Source organism: Impatiens glandulifera, unplaced genomic scaffold (assembly GCF_907164915.1).
Source record: "Impatiens glandulifera unplaced genomic scaffold, dImpGla2.1, whole genome shotgun sequence".
NCBI lineage: Eukaryota > Viridiplantae > Streptophyta > Magnoliopsida > Ericales > Balsaminaceae > Impatiens > Impatiens glandulifera.
The window spans coordinates 16,567-41,336 of NW_025919149.1; the positions used below are offsets into that span (position 1 = coordinate 16,567).

A 24,770-nucleotide genomic window follows, 5' to 3' on the forward strand; every position below is an offset into this window, starting at 1 on the left:
TTCTAATTAGATACTATATGGTCGTTTGATTTTTTTAATCAAAGCTAGAGTTTGTCTAGTTTTGATAATTGACAATTCCTCCCACTTTTGGCTTCTTAATTAAATGCCGATAAGTTGTTTTCCTCAAAAAAATTATTATCTTGACATCATAAAAATTATATCCCTTAATTACTTAGAATATTCAATAAAGTAACTGCTCATATTTATAAACTTAAGTAACAACTAAATTCAAATAATGATTTATCCCATATCAAAATACCTAATGTGACATTTTTATCAAGTCTTTGGACAGTAATATTAATTTTTAATAATATTTTGTTGTAATGATCAAACATAATAATAAAACATGTCAAATAATTAATCTATCTTTGGACGAATTAATTATTCACGTAAATAAAACTTTATAATTATTAAATGTTTACTATCACAAGTATTTAAGCAATTTTGTCAATTAATTATCGGCCTTTGTACCAAATAATATAATCAAATGAAATACACAATACTACCCTTCACAATTTTTTTGAATCAATTTCAACAAACATTGTCACTTTAGTGATTATTTGTATCAATCAATACAATTCAAATAATAAAGAATAATATAATTCATTTGAATTTAAATGTCATATATGGTATATAACCTAAATCAATAATATGTAGTTTACCAAAGAAACATGTAATTTATTTTATTTTATTATAAAAAATAAAATTATACCGCAGATCAAATCTTGATTATTAAATTTGAAATGTGTAATATCCCGTATAAATAAAATAAAATAAAATATAGAGACTTCCTTAATATACTACAACTTATATAAGAATGAAAATAAATAACAAATCTTTAAGATTTACTTAACCAAATTAAAAAAATTCTTATAGCTCAATACATAACTTAAATTTATCTTTTATCTCTTAATCTATGGTCAATCTTTATATTTTCATATGAGATAACATCATAAAATTTAATCTTAATTCAGAATATATGAATCTTAATGAAATATATATATTTATATATATTTATATATTTATATATATCCAATAGTATGATTTGAAATTAAATCATAAATCTATACATTTATGTCTATACCGAATGTTATATTCTCACAAAATTAAATTAGGACGACTCTGAATAGAATTATCCGAATTACTAATTAGATCATAATTTAAGTTGTGAGAAGATAAATCCGAATGCAAAAACATACCTTAAATCATAATCTTCTCTTTCCTTAGAATATAAATGTTCTTTAATCTTCTCTTTCCTTATACTTTCTTTAGATGAAATTGTTTTTTAATCTTCTCTTTCCTTAGATTTTTTTAGATGAAATAGTTCTTTCAATTTGATGAGTACGTCAATAATTTATCTCTCTGTTGACGGGAACGTATATAGAAAATTGACCATAACTCAAATGAGGACATTACCGTTACAAAATAGACAACATTATGTCAATTATTATGGTTTGGTCATTTCTAATTTAGTTCTTTCATAAAATTTGAATGCCACTTATATTAGTAAAAAATGGTAAATGACGATCATCTCTAGCGATTAGTTATGATACCAATTGATATTAAGCTTATAATACCGATCGGTATTATAACCAATCGGTATTAAGCTAATATTATTGATTGGTTATAATATCGATCGATATTATTAGCTTAATACCGATTTTTTATAATACCAATCGGCATAGTCTAAGAAAATACCGATTGGTATTATAACTAATCAGTACAGACCCTAAAATTATATAAGAAAATGGGGGGCAATCTTGTCGCGTTTATTAAGCTATAGTACCGATTGATATAAACACCAATTTGTATTGCTTAATTAATTAACAAAATCTGAGTGCTCCTCTTATTTCCCCATTTCCGAATCCCTTGCAACCGCCGACCCTTGTTGCTGCAATGACTGTCGTCTCTACTGATGCGACAAATGCTTCATTCACTCGTCGTCTTTGTTGTCGTCGTCGTCTGACTTCATTTCGTTCACCCGACGATCTTCCTCCAAGTAAGATCATACAATATCTTCCAAGTAAGTTCATACAACCTCAACATACATGATACTTAAGTTCTTCATTTGTATATTGAATTGTTTCTTCCAGATTTTAATTCAATAGGTGGTCCAGGATACTTAAGTTCTCCATTTGTATATTGAATTGTTTCTTTCATATCTTAATTCAATAGGTGGTCTGATCCCTCTACATGGGTTTTTGAAGAGTTCTCATTCTAATATCCGTGCAAAGGCTGCTGATGTCATTACCATAGTTCAAAACAACCCTTAAAGCCCATAGCTCATGATGGAAGCAAATGGAATGGAGCATCTCCTTTCAAATCTCGCTTCAGACCCCGATCTTACTGCTCTAACAAAAGCACGTGGAGCGATATCATGTTAGATATCTTCTTTTTCCTTTGTTTAAAACACAATCAATTTTGATTATATCTACATTTTCATAACATTGACAAGGCATAACAAACAAGGAGTTTCTGCATTTCGATTAACTAATGGTTATGTTGCATTATGATGCATTTAGTTTCCACAAGTAAAGATCTAGAGATAAGAGAAGTTGCGTTAAGTGGGCTTCTTGAGCTTGCTCAAGGCAATCACCTAGCTAAAGAAGACAGTGAAAAGCTGAAGAAGATTCTTCAAGAAAGGATAGAAAGAATAGAGTTGATGTTAACTGAGAATTTAGGGATAGCTAGAGATGAAAGATAGTTGGTGGATACAATATGTTATAAGTGTAATAAGGAATCGTCTTCACCGGATGTTGCTAGTAAGATCTATGACCCTCCTTTGAGGGCGTGGGCTGCAAATCAATCAAGTGAGGGAAAAGAGAAGAAAGAAACGAATGTCCAATTGTTCTCTTTTTTCTATACCGAGTGGTTATAATAACAATTAGTGTTTTCCTATACCAGTTGGTTAAAGTCCAATCGGCATTCCTTAAATTCGTATTACCGAGAGAGCTTCTAGCGACTGATGACGACCGTATTAAATACAATCTATGTTTTTCTATACCGATTGGAAATTAAGGTATTACCGAACGGAAAACCAGACGGTATTGATGTTTTTTTACTAGTGTTATGTATCTTCACTTAATATTCATGACATACTCATAAACCATAAACTTAATTTCACATTAAATCACATTATTTTGACTTATATTAAATATGACATTTATATAATTATTTATTATATTAGTGACCCATAAATATTTATATAATTATTTATTATATTAGTGACCCATAAATTCCAATATGTAACTCTTTGATTTGATTAATCGACTTCTGGCTATCTCAGCTAGTCAAGTCATTCCCCTTTTTTTATGATATCGATCCCCTAAACTCTATTTAATGAGTAAAAGGAGAGAGGGATTAGAACCCTCGATAGTTCTTTTTTCAAAACTATACCGGTTTTCAAGACCAGAGCTATCAACCACTCAACCATCTCTCCAAAAGACATTTTTATTTTATTCCTTGAAGAAAACATAGCCAGCCATATAAATAGCTACCATCCCTATTGATAGAAATATATCCGATGTGACTGATAGCATCTATCTATCTGTATAGATCTATATAGATAGATGCATGATCTATATATCCTAATTCCATTCCCTTGACTACATGTAGGAATAAAATGGTAAAAATGGGTTTTCGGATTGGATGTCTAATTGTCCAGGCGGTAATGATATTATTTATCTTGTACCTGAACCGGTGGCTCACTTTTTCTAAGTAATGGGGAAGAGGACCGAAACATGCCACTGAAAGACTCTACTGAGACAAATATGGGCTGTCAAGAAGGTAGAGGAGGTAGAATGGGCAGTACGGCTCTCCTAGGGTTCCCTCATCTGGGATCCTTGGGGAAGAGGATCAAGTTGGCCCTTGCGAACAACTTGATGTACTATATCCCTTGAACGAAATGTGGCAAAAGGAAGGAAAATCCATGGACCAACCCCATCATCTCCACACTGTAGGAACTACGAGATCACTCCAAAGACGGACCCATGAAGTATTGAAAGTGCCTAACATTGGGAACTATCCAGGAAAGGAGGAAGTTAATATAATAAAAGTTATATTGAAACACCTGCAATGGAGGTGCTCTATTCAAACTAATCTCTGTTTATTAATTTAATGCATTTAAAAATTCACTCTCCTACTTTTTAGTGATCCCCTCAATGTTAAATTCTATTTCCTTAGATTTCAAACAATTGGGGTTATGGAGTTTATTCACATCTTTATCGCTGTCCATGTATTTATAAGATGAATTGCTCAAATAACCCACTATTAAATTAATCAATATAAACTCACTATAAAAATTGAAATAGGGTAAGTGGAATCGTACTTAGATTACTAAATAAGAAAAATACTAAATCAACCCATATATATTTTTCATTATATTTATTTTCATAACGTATTTTTACTCAAATATTATCATAATTAAATATTACTATAATATAATTTAAATATTATAATAATATAATATATAATGGAAGGCAGTTGTGTTGTTTATTAAACAAACACTTGGTACACATGCATCAAGCATGATAGGCATGTGTCACGTATTATTAATGCATGAGCAACAAGTGTTTTTCTTTTTTATACAGACATATACATCATATGTAATATAAATAAGGTTTTTTACTAATTAAAGAAGGAACCTCCTCATTCAAGAGACGGCTGTGCATCAAGAGAAGAAAGGATGATAAGTGAAAGGTGAGATTTATCTGTGAAATCGAGAAAATAGTATAAATGTTTTTTATTGATACTGTCACGCCCCAACCCCAAACCCGGTTTAAAACGAGTTCACTACACTAGTGCTTTTAAAATTTTGGGTTTGGTATGAACAATATAAGCACAGTTATACCATTTTTCTAAAACATGTATTCTTGATTTATATTTTCAAATCAACAACCATATAATCCATTTTATCAAAATATAAGCACAGTTATACCATTTTTCTAAAACATGTATTCTTGATCTATATTTTCAAATCAACAACCATATAATCCATTTTATCAATATATATATATATATATATAACTATTGATCCCAACTTATTCCCGAGTGGAACACAGAGAGGAATAAATTAAATTAAAGGCAATGTAAAAGAAAACAGAGAGAAAGAAACAATGCAATGGAGAGGAACACAGAGATGAATAATGATGCAAATATAATTGGATCAGTTGAATAGCATATGATGTGGAACACTTGTTGCTCATGCATTAATAATGCGTGTTTGTTTTCAAAACATAACATTTGTTGCCTTCCCATAATTAACTTAATACACAAGCCTATATCATGTATGTTTACTGAATATTTGTTTAATAAACAACGCACATTTCTTTAGTTATATATTATATTATTACAATATTTAAATTATAATAATATTTGATTATCAAAAATATTGTAATTTTTAATAACTTATAAGAATATTATTTGAAAATAAAATTTGAAAATTTAATTTTTACTTTTAATCATATACTCGTGTATAAGTTATAAATTGTTATGTGTTTTTATTTGTTTTTAGGTTAGGAATGAACGTGGAAGAAGATATAAGAGAAAAAAAAATTAATATACAGAATAATGAATATTTTTAATTTTTAATTATTTTTTAAAATTAAGTTTAGGGAAAATAAAAATAAAAAATATTAATAAGATTGAGTATTTAAAAAAAATATAAAACATTAATAAATTTTAAGGATTAATAAGAATAAAAAATACTAATAATAGGCTAAAACTAAAAAGAGATTAGAGAGGGAAAAATACTAGAAAATATAAAATTCACTTTATCTATCATTAATAATAATATATTATATAATTTTTAAATCATGTATTAGGGTATGCCTTAGGATATGTGGAATCTTGATTTAAGTTGAAATAGAGTACTTTTAATTATACTTACATTACTAAATAAATAATTGTCCGAGGCTCGAATTTGGGTATTTTTATCATATAGGGCTCGAACTTTGATTTAACCATTTAGGGCATTAACTATCAAACTTTTGGTCATTTAAGGTTTTTTACATCACGTCCGTTTGATTTGTTAAATTTATTTGACGTGACAATTTGTTTTTTAATTTATAACTGTCAATTTTTTTTTATTTTCTAATAACACAGGTAAAATTTTTACATCATCTCTCTTATCTTAATTTGATATTATATTCTCTTCCCTTACGACATGGAGCCGGGAAGAAGAAAATGTTCAATTCCAGAAGTTCATAACGATGTCATTGTTTGAACTCTTGTTCAGGCATTTCGCTACCTGCAAAAGGAGAGTTAACAATGTGTGTGATAAATGCAAACGTATGTGACAACTTCTTCGACTCCATTCATTTATATCTGCGATTCGACAATCTCGATCTTTGTAAAGTCCCACTTTGCAGGTATTAATTGATGGATGATTTAAAGTTTGATTTAATTTATTGTTTTTTTTTTCTGAAATAGAATTTATTTGATTTATTTTTGATTTGGGAAGGCAATTCATGTAAAAAGAGCAAAAGAAAGGGAAAGGGGAGGAAGATAAAGGAAGAAAAAATGTATTGGTGATAAAAGTTGCAGTAGCAAAAGCCACGTCTTCTCTTTGTTTTCACAAGAGATTAAGGAATGGTGTCCTAGAGCTAAAACCTAAAAGAAAAACAACAACTCATCATCATGTTTATAGATTACAGATGATGATGATAAGAAATGATGGGTGTGTAATGATGATTAAGGATGATTTGCAGAAGATGAATAATACAGAAGAGAATAAAAGATAAAGAGAGAGGATAAAAAAATTGACAGTTGTCATATAATTTAAAAAAAAAATTGCTATGTCAAATAAAATTAACGGATTAAACGGACGTTATGTAAAATTCCTCAAATGGCCAAAAGTTTGATAGTTGGAGCCCCAAATGGGGCAATTCAAAGTTCGACTTGGTAAAAATGCCCAAAATTTGAGCCCCAAATGGTAATTGGGCCATATTTATTTTCATAACCTCTTTTTATTCAGATATTCTAATAATCAAATATAATTATAATATAATATATAATTGAAGGCAGTTGAGTTGTTTATTAAAAAACATGATAGACATGTGTATTAAGTTAATTTAGCCCGTGCATTTATACGAGTAATAAAATAAAAACAAGGAAAAAAAATTTACGGTTAAAATGTGATAGCATTTTTAATTTACTCTCAAAATATATCTATATCATTTTTAATTTTTATTTTTAACCGTTTTAAATTTATGGGCGGGTTAACCCACAATTTGACCCAAATATTCATTTATTCTCACATATATATCCAAATTAACCATAGCTCTCGACCCGTTAATACGGAAACTTTGAAAATTAAACATCATTATATATATATATATATTAGTTAGTTAAAAACTTAAACTTATATTGTTAAAATATTCCACGTTCATCAAACTTGGTGTAAAATTTAAAATATAAAGTCTTCTTAGTCTAGCTGGTTAAAACATTGTACTTATTTTTGTTAGATTGCAAATTCGAAACATACCTTATAGAATTTTTAATTTTATTTTTAACTGTTTTAAATTTATGCGTGGGTCAACCAAAAATCCAACCCAAATATCCATTAACTCTCACATATATATCCAAATTAACCACGGTTCTCGACCCGACAATCCGGACACTTTAAAAATTAAATATCATTATATATATATGGTTAAAGGGTTGTACTTGTTTTTGTTAGATTGTAAGTTCGAAACATACCTATAGCTTTTTTTATTTTATTTTTAACCGTTTTAAATTTATGGCGGGTCAGCCCATAAATCGACCCAAATATTCATTTACTCTCACATATATATCCAAATTAACCACAACTCTCGACCCGACAATCCGACCACTTTGAAAATTAAGCATCATTATATATATATATATATTAGTTAGTTAAAAAATTGAACTTATATTGTTAAAATGTCCCGCGTTCATCAAATTTGGTGTAGAATTTAAAATATAAAGTTTTCTTAGTCTAGTTGGTTAAAGGGTTATAATTGTTTTGTTAGGTTGCAAGTTCTAAACAAACCCATAACATTTTTAATTTTATTTTTAACCGTTTTAAATTTATGGGCGGGTCAACCCACAATCCGACCCAAATATCCATTTACTCTCACATATATATTCAAATTAACCACAGTTCTCGACCCGGCAATCCAGATACTTTGCAAATTAAGCATCATTATATATATAATTAAAGAGTTGTATTTGTTTTTATTAGATTGCAAGTTCGAAACATACCCATATCATTTTTAATTTTATTCTTAATCGTTTTAAATTTATGGGTGGGTCAACCCATAATCTGACCCAAATATCCATTACTCTCACATATATATCTAAATTAACCACAACTTTCGACCCGACAATCCGGAAACTTTGTAAATTAAGCATCATTATATATATATATATATAGATTAGTTAGTTAAAAATTTGAACTTACAATGTTAAAACGTCCCGCGTTAATCAAATTTGGTGTAGAATTTAAAATATAAAGTCTTCTTAGTCTAGTTGGTTAAAGGGTTGCACTTTTTTTGTTAGGTTGCAAGTTTGAAACATACCCATAACATTTTTATTTTTAACCGTTTTAAATTTATGGGCGGGTCAACCCACAATCCGACCCAAATATCCATTTACTCTTACATATATATTTAAATTAACCACAACTCTCGACCCGGCGATCCAGATACTTTGAAAACTAAGCATCATCATATATACATTAGAAACTCTATAAAATAATACACTTGGACGACTAAAATTTATTAATTGAAAGAGTTATTAATTAATCAATAAATTAATAATTATTAATTTATATATTAATTAATATTTTATTAATTTATAATAAAATACTTAGTTTATAAACACCTTAAGCTTCCACTTAATTATTGTATACAATGCATGTATTGTATATAAAATGAATGGCCCAATTTGAAAGAAACCTTCAATCTCCCACCTTCTTATTTTTCTTGTGTTCAATGTATCACTTTATGGACATTAAAAATATTTTCTATATAAACAAGATCAAAATACTATAGGTTAACATAAACAAATCATACACACAACATGACTTCCCATCTTAAACGTGTGAAAAAAACAAAAATGACAGACGAAATTCGAAGAGCATTATGCAAGCACAACAAGGATAATCCAAGTCTCACTGAAAAGCAATTTTAAGAATGGGTTTATTGTAACTATGGTTTGCAGGTGAGTTAAGCGAAATTATCGAATACAGTTAAGCGGTCTTTAGAGTGTCTCTCACTTGCTCTCGAAAGAGGCGATGTTAAGCGACACAAACCGACAAAATTTCCTAACCTAGAAAAATCAAGAGGAAATTGATTTCAACAAAAAACAAAAGACAATTGTGTCATTTTTCAAGAACCTTCATAAATCAATAATGTAATATGCTATATATAAGGAATTATTAATTTATATTTTATATGGGTCTAAAGAAATTATCAAAAATATATTATCTTATAATTTTAGCGAATTATTAACTTAGCACACTTTCCCCAAGTCGGGACCAGCCAAAAATATTATTTTAGAGAGTTTATTAAAAAATCGAGTATTAATTTATCTAGTTTTACAGTGTATAGATTAGTTAGTTAAAAAGTTGAACTTATATTGTTAAAACGTCCCGTGTTCATCAAATTTGATGTAGAATTTAAACTATAAAATTTTCTTAGTCTAGTTGGTTAAAAGGTTGTACTTGTTTGGTTAGATTGCAAGTTCAAAACATACTCATAACATTTTTATATTTAATTTTAAATTTATGGGCGGGTCAATCCAAAATCCGACCTAAATCTACTAAGACAAATATGGGCTGTCAAGAAGGTAGAGGAGGTAGGATGGGTAGTTGATCAGATCTAGTATGGATCATACATGGACGGTAGTTGGAGTCGGCGGCTCTCCTAGGGTTTCCTCATCTGGGATCCCTAGGGAAGAGGATCAAGTTGGCCCTTGCGAACAACTTGATGTACTATCTCCCTTCAACCCTTTGAACGAAATGTGGCAAAGGGAAGGAAAATCCATGGACCAACCCCATCATCTCCACCACGTAGGAACTACAAAATCACCCTAATGACGCAGCCATGAAGTATGGAAAGTGTCAAATGAGAACTACCTAGGTAGAAGGAAGTTAATATAATAAAAATTATTCAACTTCAAACAATTGGGGTTATGCAGTTTATTCACATCTTTATCGCTGTACATGTATTTATAAGATGAATTGTTCAAATAACCCAGTATTAAATCAATCAATATAAACTCACTATAGTAGTAAGTGAGAGAACAAATGTTATTACGATTTTCACAATCAATATAAACTCACTATAGTAGTAGGTGACTAAGAGAACAAATGTTAGTACGATTTTCACTGGCTCGCTAAAAATTATTTCAGTTGAAATAAAGTATGTGGAATCGTACTTAGATTACTAAATAAAAAATACACTAAATCAACCCATATATATTTTCATTATATTTATTTTCATAACGTATTTTTACTCAAATATTATAATAATTAAATATTATTATAATATAATTTAAATATTATAATAATATAATATATAATGGAAGGCAGTTGTGTGTTTATTAAACAAACACTTGTTACACATGCATCATGCATGATAGGCACGTGCACTTTGGTACACATGCATGATAGTCACGTGTCACGTATTATTAATGCATGAGCAACAAGTGTTTTTCTGTTTTATACAGACATATACATCATATGTTATATAAATAAGGTTTTTTACTAATTAAAGAAGGAACCTCCTCATTCAAGAGACGGCTGTGCATCAAGAGAAGAAAGGCTGATAAGTGAAAGGTGAGATTTTTTGTGAAATCGAGAAAATAGTATAACTGTCTTTTATTGATCTAATACCATTAACACTGTCACGTCCCAAACCCGGTTTAAACGTGTTTACTACACTAGTGTTTTTAAAATTTTGGGTTTGGAGCGTGTTAGTGCTAATTGTATGAACAAACAATATAAGCACAGTTATACCATTTTTCTGAAACATGTATTCTTGATCTATATTTTCAAATCAACAACTATATAATCCATTATATATATATATATATATATAATCCCAATTTATTCCCGACAAATAATTAATTCAATTAAAGGACATGCAATGGAGAGGAACATAGAGAGGAATAAATTCAATTAAAGGCAGTGTAAACGAAAAAACAAAGAGAAAGAAACAATGCAATGGAGAGGAACACAGAGATGAATAATGATCCAAATATAATTGGATCAGTTGAATAGCATATGATGTGTAATTTCAAAACATAACATTTGTTGCCTTCCCATAATTAACTTATCATGTATGTTTACTGAATATTTGTTTAATAAACAACGCACATTTCTTTAGTTATATATATTATATTATTACAATATTTAAATTATAATAATATTTGATTATTAAAAATATTGTAATTTTTAATAACTTACAAGAATATTTTTTGAAAATAAAATTTAAAAATTTAATTTTTACTTATAATCATATATACTCGTAAGTTATAAATTGTTATATGTTTTTATTTATTTTTAGGTTAGGAATGAACGTGGAAGAAGATTTAAGAGAAAAAAAAATTAATATACACGAATAATGAATATTTTTAATTATTTTTTAAAATTAAGTTTAGAGAAAATAAAAATAAAAAATATTAATAAGATTGAGTATTTAATAAAAATATAAAATATTAATAAATTTTAAGGATTAATTAGAATAAAAAATACTAATAATAGGCTAAAACTAAAAAGAGATTAGAGAGGGAAAAAGACTGGAAAATATAAAATTCACTTTATATATCATTAATAATAATATATTATATAATTTTTAAATCATGTATTAGGGTATGTCTTAGGATATGTGGAATCTTGATTTAAGTTGAAATAGAGTACTTATAATTATGCTTAGATTACTAAATAAATAAATTTATTTAGCCCAATTATTATTTAAGGCTCGAACTTTGGGTATTTTTACCATATAGGGCTCGAACTTTGATTTGAACCATTTAGGGTTTTAACTATCAAACTTTTGGTCAATTAAGGTTTTTTACATTTTTTACATCACGTCCGTTTGATCCGTTAAATTTATTTGACGTGATAATTTGTTTTTAAAATTATACAACTGTCAATTTTATTTTTATTTTCTAATAACACAGGTGAAAATTTTCCATCATCTCTCTTATCTTAATCTGATCTTCTATTCTCTTCCCTTACGACATGGAGCCGGGAAGAAGAAAATGTTCCATTCCAGAAGTTCATAACAGTGTCATTGTTTGAACTCTTGTTCAGGCATTTCGCTACCTGCAAAAGGAGAGTTAACAATGGGTGTGATAGATGCAAACGTATGTGGCAACTTCTTCGACTCCATTCATTCATATCTGCGACAATCTCGATCTTTGTAAAGTCCCACTTTACAGGTATTAATTGATGAATGATTTAAAGTTTGATTTAATTTATTGGTTTTTTTTTTCTGAAATAGAATTTATTTGATTTATTTTTGATTTGGGAAGGCAATTCATGTTAAAAGAGCAAAAGAAAGGGAAAGGGGAGGAAGATAAAGGAAGAAAAAATGTATTGGTGAGAAAAGTTGCAGTAGCAAAAGCCACGTCTTCTCTTTGTTTTCACAAGAGATTAAGGAATGGTGTCCTAGAGCTAAAACCTAAAAAAAAAAACTCATCATCATGTTTATAGATTACAGATGATGATGATAAGAAATGATGGGTGTGTAATGATGACTAAGGATAATTTGCAGAAGATGAATAATACGGAAGAGAATAAAAGATAAAGAGAGGGGATAAAAAAAAATGACAGTTGTCATATAATTTAAAAAACAAATTGCCATATCAAATACAAGTAACGGATTAAACGGACGTTATGTAAAAAGCCTCAAATGGCCAAAAGTTTGATAGTTGGAGCCCCAAATGGCTCAATTCAAAGTTCGACCCCTATATGGTAAAAATGCCCAAAATTTGAGCCCCAAATGGTAATTGGGCCATATTTATTTTCATAACCTCTTTTTATTCAGATATTCTAATAATCAAATAAAATTATAATATAATATATAATTGAAGACAGTTGAGTTGTTTATTAAACAACATGATAGACATGTGTATTAAGTTAATTTAGCCCGTGAATTTACACGAGTAATAATATAAAAACAAAGAAAACAAATTTACGGTTAAAATGTGATAGCATTTTTAATTTACTCTCAAAATATACCTATATCATTTTTAATTTTTATTTTTAACCGTTTTAAATTTATGGGCGGGTTAACCCACAATCCGACCCAAATATTCATTTATTCTCACATATATATCCAAATTAACCATAGCTCTCGACCCTGTAATACGTAATACGGACACTTTGAAAATTAAACATCATTATATATATATATAGATATTAGTTAGTTAAAAACTTAAACTTATATTGTTAAAATGTTCCACGTTCATCAAATTTGGTGTAAAATTTAAAATATAAAGTCTTCTTAGTCTAGCTGGTTAAAAGATTGTACTTATTTTTGTTAGATTGCAAGTTCGAAACATACCTTATAGAATTTTTAATTTTATTTTTAACTGTTTTAAATTTATGGGTGGGTCAACCACAAATCCAACCCAAATATCCATTAACTCTCACATATATATCCCAATTAACCACGGTTCTCGACCCGACAATCCGGACACTTTGAAAATTAAATATCATTATATATATGGTTAAAGGGTTGTACTTGTTTTTGTTAGATTGCAAGTTTGAAACATACCTATAGCTTTTTTTATTTTATTTTTAACCGTTTTAAATTTATGGCGGGTCAACCCATAAATCGACCCAAATATTCATTTACTCTCACATATATATCCAAATTAACCATAGCTCTCGACCCGACAATCCGACCACTTTGAATATTAAGCATCATTATATATATATATATATAAATATTAGTTAAAAAATTGAACTTATATTGTTAAAATGTCATGCGTTCATCAAATTTGGTGTAGAATTTAAAATATAAAGTTTTCTTAGTCTAGTTGGTTAAAGGGTTATAGTTGTTTTGTTAGGTTGCAAGTTCGAAACATACTCATAACATTTTTAATTTTATTTTTAACCGTTTTAAATTTATGGGCGGGTCAACCCACAATCCGACCCAAATATCCATTTACTCTCACATATATAATCAAATTAACCACAGTTCTCGACCCGGCAATCCGTATACTTTGCAAATTAAGCATCATCATATATACAATAGAAACTCTATAAAATAATACACTTGGGAAGACCAAAATTTATTAATTGAAAGAGTTATTAATTAATCGATAAGTTAATAATTATTAATTTATATATTAATTAATATTTTATTAATTTATAGTAAAATACTTAGTTTATAAACACCTTAAGTTTTCACTTAATTATTGTATACAATGCATGTATTGTATATTAAATGAATGGCCCAATTTGAAAGAAACCTTCAATCTCCCACCTTCTAATGCTTCTTGTGTTAATGTATCACTTTATGGACATTAAAAATATTTTCTATATAAACAAGATCAAAATATTATAGGTTAACACAAACAAATCATACACACAACATGACTTCCCATCTTAAACGTGTGAAAAAAACAAAAATGACAGACGAAATTCGAAGAGCATTATGCAAGCACAACAAGGATAATCCAAATCTCACTCAAAAGCAATTTTAAGAATGGGTTTATAGTAACTATGGTTTGCTGGCGAGTCAAGCGACAATATCGAATACAGTTAAGCGGTCTTTAGAGTATCTCTCACTTGCTCTCGAAAGAGGCGATGTTAAGCGACACAAACCGACAAAATTTCCTAACCTAGAAAAATTAAGGTGAAATTGATTTCAATAAAAAACAAAAGACAATTGAGTCATTTTTCAAGAAACCTTCATAAATCATTCATGTAATATGTTATATATAAGAAATTATTAATTTATATTTTATATAGGGTCTACAGAAGTTATCAAAAATGTATTATCTTATAATTTTAGCGAATTATTAATTTAGCACCCTATTCTCAAGTCGGGAATGGCCAAAAATATTATTTTAGAGAGTTTATTAAATAATCGAGTATTAATTTATCGAGTTTCTACTGTATATAGATTAGTTAGTTAAAAAGTTGAACTTATATTGTTAAAACGTCCCGCGTTCATCAAATTTGATGTAGAATTTAAAATATAAAGTCTTCTTAGTCTAATTGGTTAAAGAGTTGTACTTGTTTGGTTATGTTGCATGTTCAAAACATAATCATAGTATTTTTAATTATAATTTTAAATTTATGGGCGGGTCAACCCAAAATCCGACCTAAATCTACTGAGACAAATATGGGCTGTCAAGAAGGTAGAGGAGGTAGGATGGGTAGTTGGTCAGATCTAGTATGGATCATACATGGACGGTAGTTGGAGTCGGCGGCTCTTCTAGGGTTCCCTCATCTGGGATCCCTAGGGAAGAGGATCAAGTTGGCCCTTGCGAACAGCTTGATGTACTATCTCCCTTCAACCCTTTGAACGAAATGTGGCAAAAGGAAGGAAAATCCATGGACCAACCCCATCATCTCCACCACGTAGGAACTACGAGATCACCCCAATGATGCAGCCATGAAGTATGGAAAGTTTCAAACATTGAGAACTACCTAGGAAAAGAAGGAAGTTAATATAATAAAAATTATTCTACTTCAAACAATTGGGGTTATGGAGTTTATTCACATCTTTATCGCTGTCCATGTATTTATAAAATGAATTGTTCAAATAACCCACTATTAAATCAATCAATATAAACTCACTATAGTAGTAGGTGACTAAGAGAACAAATGTTAGTACGATTTTCACTGGCTCGCTAAAAATTATTTCAGTTGAAATAGGGTATGTGAAATCGTACTTGGATTACTAAATAAGAAATACACTAAATCAACCCATATATATTTTCATTATATTTATTTTCATAACGTATTTTTACTTAAATATTATAATAATTAAATATTATTATAATATAATTTAATTATTATAATAATATAATTTATAATGGAAGGCAGTTGTGTGTTTATTAAACAAACACTTGCTACACATGCATCATGCATGATATGCACGTGTCACTTTGGTACACATGCATGATAGTCACGTGTCACGTATTATTAATGCATGAGCAACAAGTGTTTTTCTGTTTTATACAGACATATACATCATATGTTATATAAATAAGGTTTTTACTAATTAAAGAAGGAACCTCCTCATTCAAGAGACGGCTGTGCATCAAGAGAAGAAAGGCTGATAAGTGAAAGGTGAGATTTTTCTGTGAAATCGAGAAAATAGTATAACTGTCTTTTATTGATCTAATACCATTAACACTATTACGTCCCAAACCCGGTTTAAACGAGTTCACTGCACTAGTGCTTTTAAAATTTTGGGTTTGGAGCGTGTTAGTGCTAATTGTATGAACAATATAAGCACAATTATACCATTTTTCTGAAACATGTATTCTTGATCTATATTTTCAAATCAACAACTATATAATCCATTATATATATATATATATATATATATATATATATATATATATATATATATATATATATATATATATATATATATATATATATATATATATATATATATATATATATATATATATATAACTATTGATCCCAATTTATTCCCAACAAATAATTAATTCAATTAAAGGTCATGATCCAATGGAGAGGAACATAGAGAGGAATAAATTCAATTAAAGGCAGTGTAAAAGAAAAATCAGAGAGAAAGAAACAATGCAATGGGGAGGAACACAGAGATGAATAATGATGCAAATATAGTTGGATCAGTTGAATAGCATATGATGTGTAATTTCAAAACATAACATTTGTTGCCTTCCCATAATTAACTTAATACACAAGCTTTATATCATGTATGTTTACTGAATATTTGTTTAATAAACAACGCACATTTCTTTAGTTATATATTATATTATTACAATATTTAAATTATAATAATATTTGATTATTAAAAATATTGTAATTATTAATAACTTACAAGAATATTTTTTGAAAATAAAATTTGAAAATTTAATTTTTACTTATAATCATATACTCGTAAGTTATAAATTATTATATGTTTTTATTTATTTTAGGTTAGGAATGAACGTGGAAGAAGATATAAGAGAAAAAAAATTAATATACACGAATAATGAATATTTTTAATTATTTTTTAAAATTAAGTTTAGGGAAAATAAAAGTAAAAAATATTAATAAAATTGAGTATTTAAGAAAAATATAAAATATTAATAAATTTTAAGGATTAATAAGAATAAAAAATACTAATAATATGTTAAAACTAAAAAGAGATTAGAGAGGGAAAAAGACTTGTTAAAACTAAAAAGAGATTAGAGAGGGAAAAAAGACTGGAAAATATAAAATTCACTTTATCTATCATTAATAATAATATATTATATAAATTTTAAATCATGTATTAGGATACGTGGAATCTTAATTTAAGTTAAAATAGAGTACTTATAATTATGCTTAGATTACTTAATAAATTATTTTTATTAATATTTATTTGGCCCAATTATTAGTTGAGGCTCGAACTTTGGGCATTTTTATCATATGTGGTTCGTACTTTGATTTGAACCATTTAGGGCTTCAACTATCAAACTTTTGGTCATTTAAGGCTTTTTACATAACGTTCGTTTGATCCGTTAAATTTATTTGACGTGACAATTTTCTTTTTAAATTATACAACTGTCAATTTTTTTTATTTTCTAATAACACAGGTGGAAATTTTCTATCATCTCTTATCTTCGTCTGATCTTCTATTCTTTTTCCTTACGACATGGAGCCGGGGAAGAAGAAAATGTTCCATTCCAGAAGTTAATAACGGTGTCATTGTTTGAACTCTTGTTCAGGCATTTCGCTACCTACAAACGGACAGTTAACAGTTTTGCAGGAGAGTTAACAATGGGTGTGATAGATGCAAGCGTATGTGGAAACTTCTTCGACTCCGTTCATTCATATCTGCGACAATCTCGATCTTTGTAAAGTCCCTCTTTGCAGGTATTAATTGATGGATGACTTAGGGTTTGATTTAATTTGTTTTTTTTTTTTTCTGAAATTGAATTTATTTAATTTTAATTTTGATTTGGGAAGGCAATTCAAGTTAAAAGAGCAAAAGAAAGGGAAAGGGAAAGGGGAGGAAGATAAAAGAAGAAAAAAAGTATTAGTGAGAAAAGTTGCAGTAGCAAAAGCCATGTCTTCTCTTTGTTTTCACAAGAGATTAAGGAATGGTGGCCTAGAGCTAAAACCTTAAAACAAAAAAACAACAACTCATCATCATGTTTATAAATTACAGATGATGATAAGAAATGATGGGTGTGTAATGATGACTAAGGATGATTTGCATAAGATAAATAATACAGAAGAGAATAAAAGATAAAGAGAGAGGATAAAAAAAATGACAATTGTCATATAATTTAAAAAACAAATTGCCACGTCAAATACAATTAACGAATTAAACGGAAGTTATGTAAAAAGCCTTAAATGGCCAAAAGTTTGATAGTTGGATCCCCAAATGGCTCAAATCAAAGTTCGAGCCCTATATGGTAAAAATGCCCAAAATTTGAGCCCCAAATGGTAATTGGGTCATATTTATTTTCATAACCTCTATTTATTCATATATTCTAATAATCAAATATTATTATAATATAATATATAATTGAAGGCGGTTGTGTTTATTAAACAACATGATAGACATGTGAATTAAGTTAATTTCGCCCGTACATTTACACGAGTAATAATATAAAAACAAAGAAAAAAAATTTACAGTTAAAATGTGATAGCATTTTTAATTTACTCTCAAAATATACCTATATCATTTTTAATTTTTATTTTTAACCGTTTTAAATTTATGGGTGGGTTAACCCACAATCCGACCCAAATATTCATTTACTCTCACATATATATCCAAATTAACCATAGCTCTCGACCCGGTAATACGGACACTTTGAAAATTAAACATCATTATATATATAGTTAAAGAGTTGTATTTGGTTTTATTAGATTGCAAGTTCGAAACATACCCATAGCATTTTTAATTTTATTCTTAATCGTTTTAAATTTATGGGCTGGTCAACCCATAATCTGACCCAAATATCCATTACTCTCACATATATATCTAAATTAACCACAACTTTCGACCCGACATTCCGGAAACTTTGTAAATTAAGCATCATTATATATATATATATAGATTAGTTAGTTAAAATTTTGAACTTATAATGTTAAAACGTCCCGCGTTAATCAAATTTGGTGTAGAATTTAAAATATAAAGTCTTCTTAGTCTAATTGGTTAAAGGGTTGCACTTTTTTTTGTTAGGTTGCAAGTTTGAAAAATACCCATAGCATTTTTAATTTTATTTTTAACCGTTTTAAATTTATGGGCGGGTCAACCCACAATCCGACCCAAATATCCATTTACTCTTACATATATATTTAAATTAACCACAACTCTCGACCCGACGATCCAGATACTTTGAAAACTAAGCATCATCATATATACAGTAGAAACTCTATAAAATAATACACTTGGGACGACTAAAATTTATTAATTGAAAGAATTATTAATTAATCTATAAATTAATAATTATTAATTAATATTTTATTAATTTATAATAAAATACTTAGTTTATAAACACCTTAAGCTTCCACTTAATTATTGTATACAATGCATGTATTGTATATAAAATGAATGGCCCAATTTGAAAGAAACCTTCAATCTCCCACCTTCTTATGTTTCTTGTGTTCAATGTATCACTTTATGGACATTAAAAATATTTTCTATATAAACAAGATCAAAATACTATAGGTTAACATAAACAAATCATACACACAACATGACTTCCCATCTTAAACGTGTGAAAAAAACAAAAATGACAGACGAAATTCGAAGAGCATTATGCAAGGACAACAAGGATAATCCAAGTCTCACTCAAAAGCAATTTCAAGAATGGGTTTATTGTAACTATGGTTTGCAGGTGAGTTAAGCGACAATATCGAATACAGTTAAGCGGTCTTTAGAGTATCTCTCACTTGCTCTCGAAAGAGGCGATGTTAAGCGACACAAACCGACAAAATTTCCTAACCTAGAAAAATCAAGAGGAAATTGATTTCAACAAAAAACAAAAGACAATTGTGTCATTTTTCAAGAACCTTCATAAATCAATAATGTAATATGCTATATATAAGGAATTATTAATTTATATTTTATATGGGTCTAAAGAAATTATCAAAAATATATTATCTTATAATTTTAGCGAATTATTAACTTAGCACACTTTCCCCAAGTCGGGACCAGCCAAAAATATTATTTTAGAGAGTTTATTAAAAAATCGAGTATTAATTTATCTAGTTTTACAGTGTATAGATTAGTTAGTTAAAAAGTTGAACTTATATTGTTAAAACGTCCCGTGTTCATCAAATTTGATGTAGAATTTAAACTATAAAATTTTCTTAGTCTAGTTGGTTAAAAGGTTGTACTTGTTTGGTTAGATTGCAAGTTCAAAACATACTCATAACATTTTTATATTTAATTTTAAATTTATGGGCGGGTCAATCCAAAATCCGACCTAAATCTACTAAGACAAATATGGGCTGTCAAGAAGGTAGAGGAGGTAGGATGGGTAGTTGATCAGATCTAGTATGGATCATACATGGACGGTAGTTGGAGTCGGCGGCTCTCCTAGGGTTTCCTCATCTGGGATCCCTAGGGAAGAGGATCAAGTTGGCCCTTGCGAACAACTTGATGTACTATCTCCCTTCAACCCTTTGAACGAAATGTGGCAAAGGGAAGGAAAATCCATGGACCAACCCCATCATCTCCACCACGTAGGAACTACAAAATCACCCTAATGACGCAGCCATGAAGTATGGAAAGTGTCAAATGAGAACTACCTAGGTAGAAGGAAGTTAATATAATAAAAATTATTCAACTTCAAACAATTGGGGTTATGCAGTTTATTCACATCTTTATCGCTGTACATGTATTTATAAGATGAATTGTTCAAATAACCCAGTATTAAATCAATCAATATAAACTCACTATAGTAGTAAGTGAGAGAACAAATGTTATTACGATTTTCACAATCAATATAAACTCACTATAGTAGTAGGTGACTAAGAGAACAAATGTTAGTACGATTTTCACTGGCTCGCTAAAAATTATTTCAGTTGAAATAGAGTATGTGGAATCGTACTTAGATTACTAAATAAAAAATACACTAAATCAACCCATATATATTTTCATTATATTTATTTTCATAACGTATTTTTACTCAAATATTATAATAATTAAATATTATTATAATATAATTTAAATATTATAATAATATAATATATAATGGAAGGCAGTTGTGTGTTTATTAAACAAACACTTGTTACACATGCATCATGCATGATAGGCACGTGCACTTTGGTACACATGCATGATAGTCACGTGTTACGTATTATTAATGCATGAGCAACAAGTGTTTTTCTGTTTTATACAGACATATACATCATATGTTATATAAATAAGGTTTTTTACTAATTAAAGAAGGAACCTCCTCATTCAAGAGACGGCTGTGCATCAAGAGAAGAAAGGCTGATAAGTGAAAGGTGAGATTTTTTGTGAAATCGAGAAAATAGTATAACTGTCTTTTATTGATCTAATACCATTAACACTGTCACGTCCCAAACCCGGTTTAAACGTGTTTACTACACTAGTGTTTTTAAAATTTTGGGTTTGGAGCGTGTTAGTGCTAATTGTATGAACAAACAATATAAGCACAGTTATACCATTTTTCTGAAACATGTATTCTTAATCTATATTTTCAAATCAACAACTATATAATCCATTATATATATATATATATATATATATATATATATATATATATAATCCCAATTTATTCCCGACAAATAATTAATTCAATTAAAGGACATGCAATGGAGAGGAACATAGAGAGGAATAAATTCAATTAAAGGCAGTGTAAACGAAAAAACAAAGAGAAAGAAACAATGCAATGGAGAGGAACACAGAGATGAATAATGATCCAAATATAATTGGATCAGTTGAATAGCATATGATGTGTAATTTCAAAACATAACATTTGTTGCCTTCCCATAATTAACTTATCATGTATGTTTACTGAATATTTGTTTAATAAACAACGCACATTTCTTTAGTTATATATATTATATTATTACAATATTTAAATTATAATAATATTTGATTATTAAAAATATTGTAATTTTTAATAACTTACAAGAATATTTTTTGAAAATAAAATTTAAAATTTTAATTTTTACTTATAATCATATATACTCGTAAGTTATAAATTGTTATATGTTTTTATTTATTTTTAGGTTAGGAATGAACGTGGAAGAAGATTTAAGAGAAAAAAAAATTAATATACACGAATAATGAATATTTTTAATTATTTTTTAAAATTAAGTTTAGAGAAAATAAAAATAAAAAATATTAATAAGATTGAGTATTTAATAAAAATATAAAATATTAATAAATTTTAAGGATTAATTAGAATAAAAATACTAATAATAGGCTAAAACTAAAAAGAGATTAGAGAGGGAAAAAGACTGGAAAATATAAAATTCACTTTATATATCATTAATAATAATATATTATATAATTTTTAAATCATGTATTAGGGTATGTCTTAGGATATGTGGAATCTTGATTTAAGTTGAAATAGAGTACTTATAATTATGCTTAGATTACTAAATAAATAAATTTATTTAGCCCAATTATTATTTAAGGCTCGAACTTTGGGTATTTTTACCATATAGGGCTCGAACTTTGATTTGAACCATTTAGGGTTTTAACTATCAAACTTTTGGTCAATTAAGGTTTTTTACATTTTTTACATCACGTCCGTTTGATCCGTTAAATTTATTTGACGTGATAATTTGTTTTTAAAATTATACAACTGTCAATTTTATTTTTATTTTCTAATAACACAGGTGAAAATTTTCCATCATCTCTCTTATCTTAATCTGATCTTCTATTCTCTTCCCTTACGACATGGAGCCGGGAAGAAGAAAATGTTCCATTCCAGAAGTTCATAACAGTGTCATTGTTTGAACTCTTGTTCAGGCATTTCGCTACCTGCAAAAGGAGAGTTAACAATGGGTGTGATAGATGCAAACGTATGTGGCAACTTCTTCGACTCCATTCATTCATATCTGCGACAATCTCGATCTTTGTAAAGTCCCACTTTACAGGTATTAATTGATGAATGATTTAAAGTTTGATTTAATTTATTGGTTTTTTTTTTTCTGAAATAGAATTTATTTGATTTATTTTTGATTTGGGAAGGCAATTCATGTTAAAAGAGCAAAAGAAAGGGAAAGGGGAGGAAGATAAAGGAAGAAAAAATGTATTGGTGAGAAAAGTTGCAGTAGCAAAAGCCACGTCTTCTCTTTGTTTTCACAAGAGATTAAGGAATGGTGTCCTAGAGCTAAAACCTAAAAAAAAAAAACTCATCATCATGTTTATAGATTACAGATGATGATGATAAGAAATGATGGGTGTGTAATGATGACTAAGGATAATTTGCAGAAGATGAATAATACGGAAGAGAATAAAAGATAAAGAGAGGGGATAAAAAAAAATGACAGTTGTCATATAATTTAAAAAACAAATTGCCATATCAAATACAAGTAACGGATTAAACGGACGTTATGTAAAAAGCCTCAAATGGCCAAAAGTTTGATAGTTGGAGCCCCAAATGGCTCAATTCAAAGTTCGACCCCTATATGGTAAAAATGCCCAAAATTTGAGCCCCAAATGGTAATTGGGCCATATTTATTTTCATAACCTCTTTTTATTCAGATATTCTAATAATCAAATAAATTATAATATAATATATAATTGAAGACAGTTGAGTTGTTTATTAAACAACATGATAGACATGTGTATTAAGTTAATTTAGCCCGTGAATTTACACGAGTAATAATATAAAAACAAAGAAAACAAATTTACGGTTAAAATGTGATAGCATTTTTAATTTACTCTCAAAATATACCTATATCATTTTTAATTTTTATTTTTAACCGTTTTAAATTTATGGGCGGGTTAACCCACAATCCGACCCAAATATTCATTTATTCTCACATATATATCCAAATTAACCATAGCTCTCGACCCTGTAATACGTAATACGGACACTTTGAAAATTAAACATCATTATATATATATATAGATATTAGTTAAAAACTTAAACTTATATTGTTAAAATGTTCCACGTTCATCAAATTTGGTGTAAAATTTAAAATATAAAGTCTTCTTAGTCTAGCTGGTTAAAAGATTGTACTTATTTTTGTTAGATTGCAAGTTCGAAACATACCTTATAGAATTTTTAATTTTATTTTTAACTGTTTTAAATTTATGGGTGGGTCAACCACAAATCCAACCCAAATATCCATTAACTCTCACATATATATCCCAATTAACCACGGTTCTCGACCCGACAATCCGGACACTTTGAAAATTAAATATCATTATATATATGGTTAAAGGGTTGTACTTGTTTTTGTTAGATTGCAAGTTTGAAACATACCTATAGCTTTTTTTATTTTATTTTTAACCGTTTTAAATTTATGGCGGGTCAACCCATAAATCGACCCAAATATTCATTTACTCTCACATATATATCCAAATTAACCATAGCTCTCGACCCGACAATCCGACCACTTTGAATATTAAGCATCATTATATATATATATATAT

General features: G+C 28.4%; 1 pseudogene; it reads left to right on the top strand.

Moving 5' to 3' along the window:
* The first annotated feature begins 1,896 nt into the window (after nucleotides 1-1,896).
* On the top strand, nucleotides 1,897-2,878 carry LOC124917603 (annotated as a pseudogene).
* Nucleotides 2,879-24,770: the final 21,892 nt, after the last annotated feature.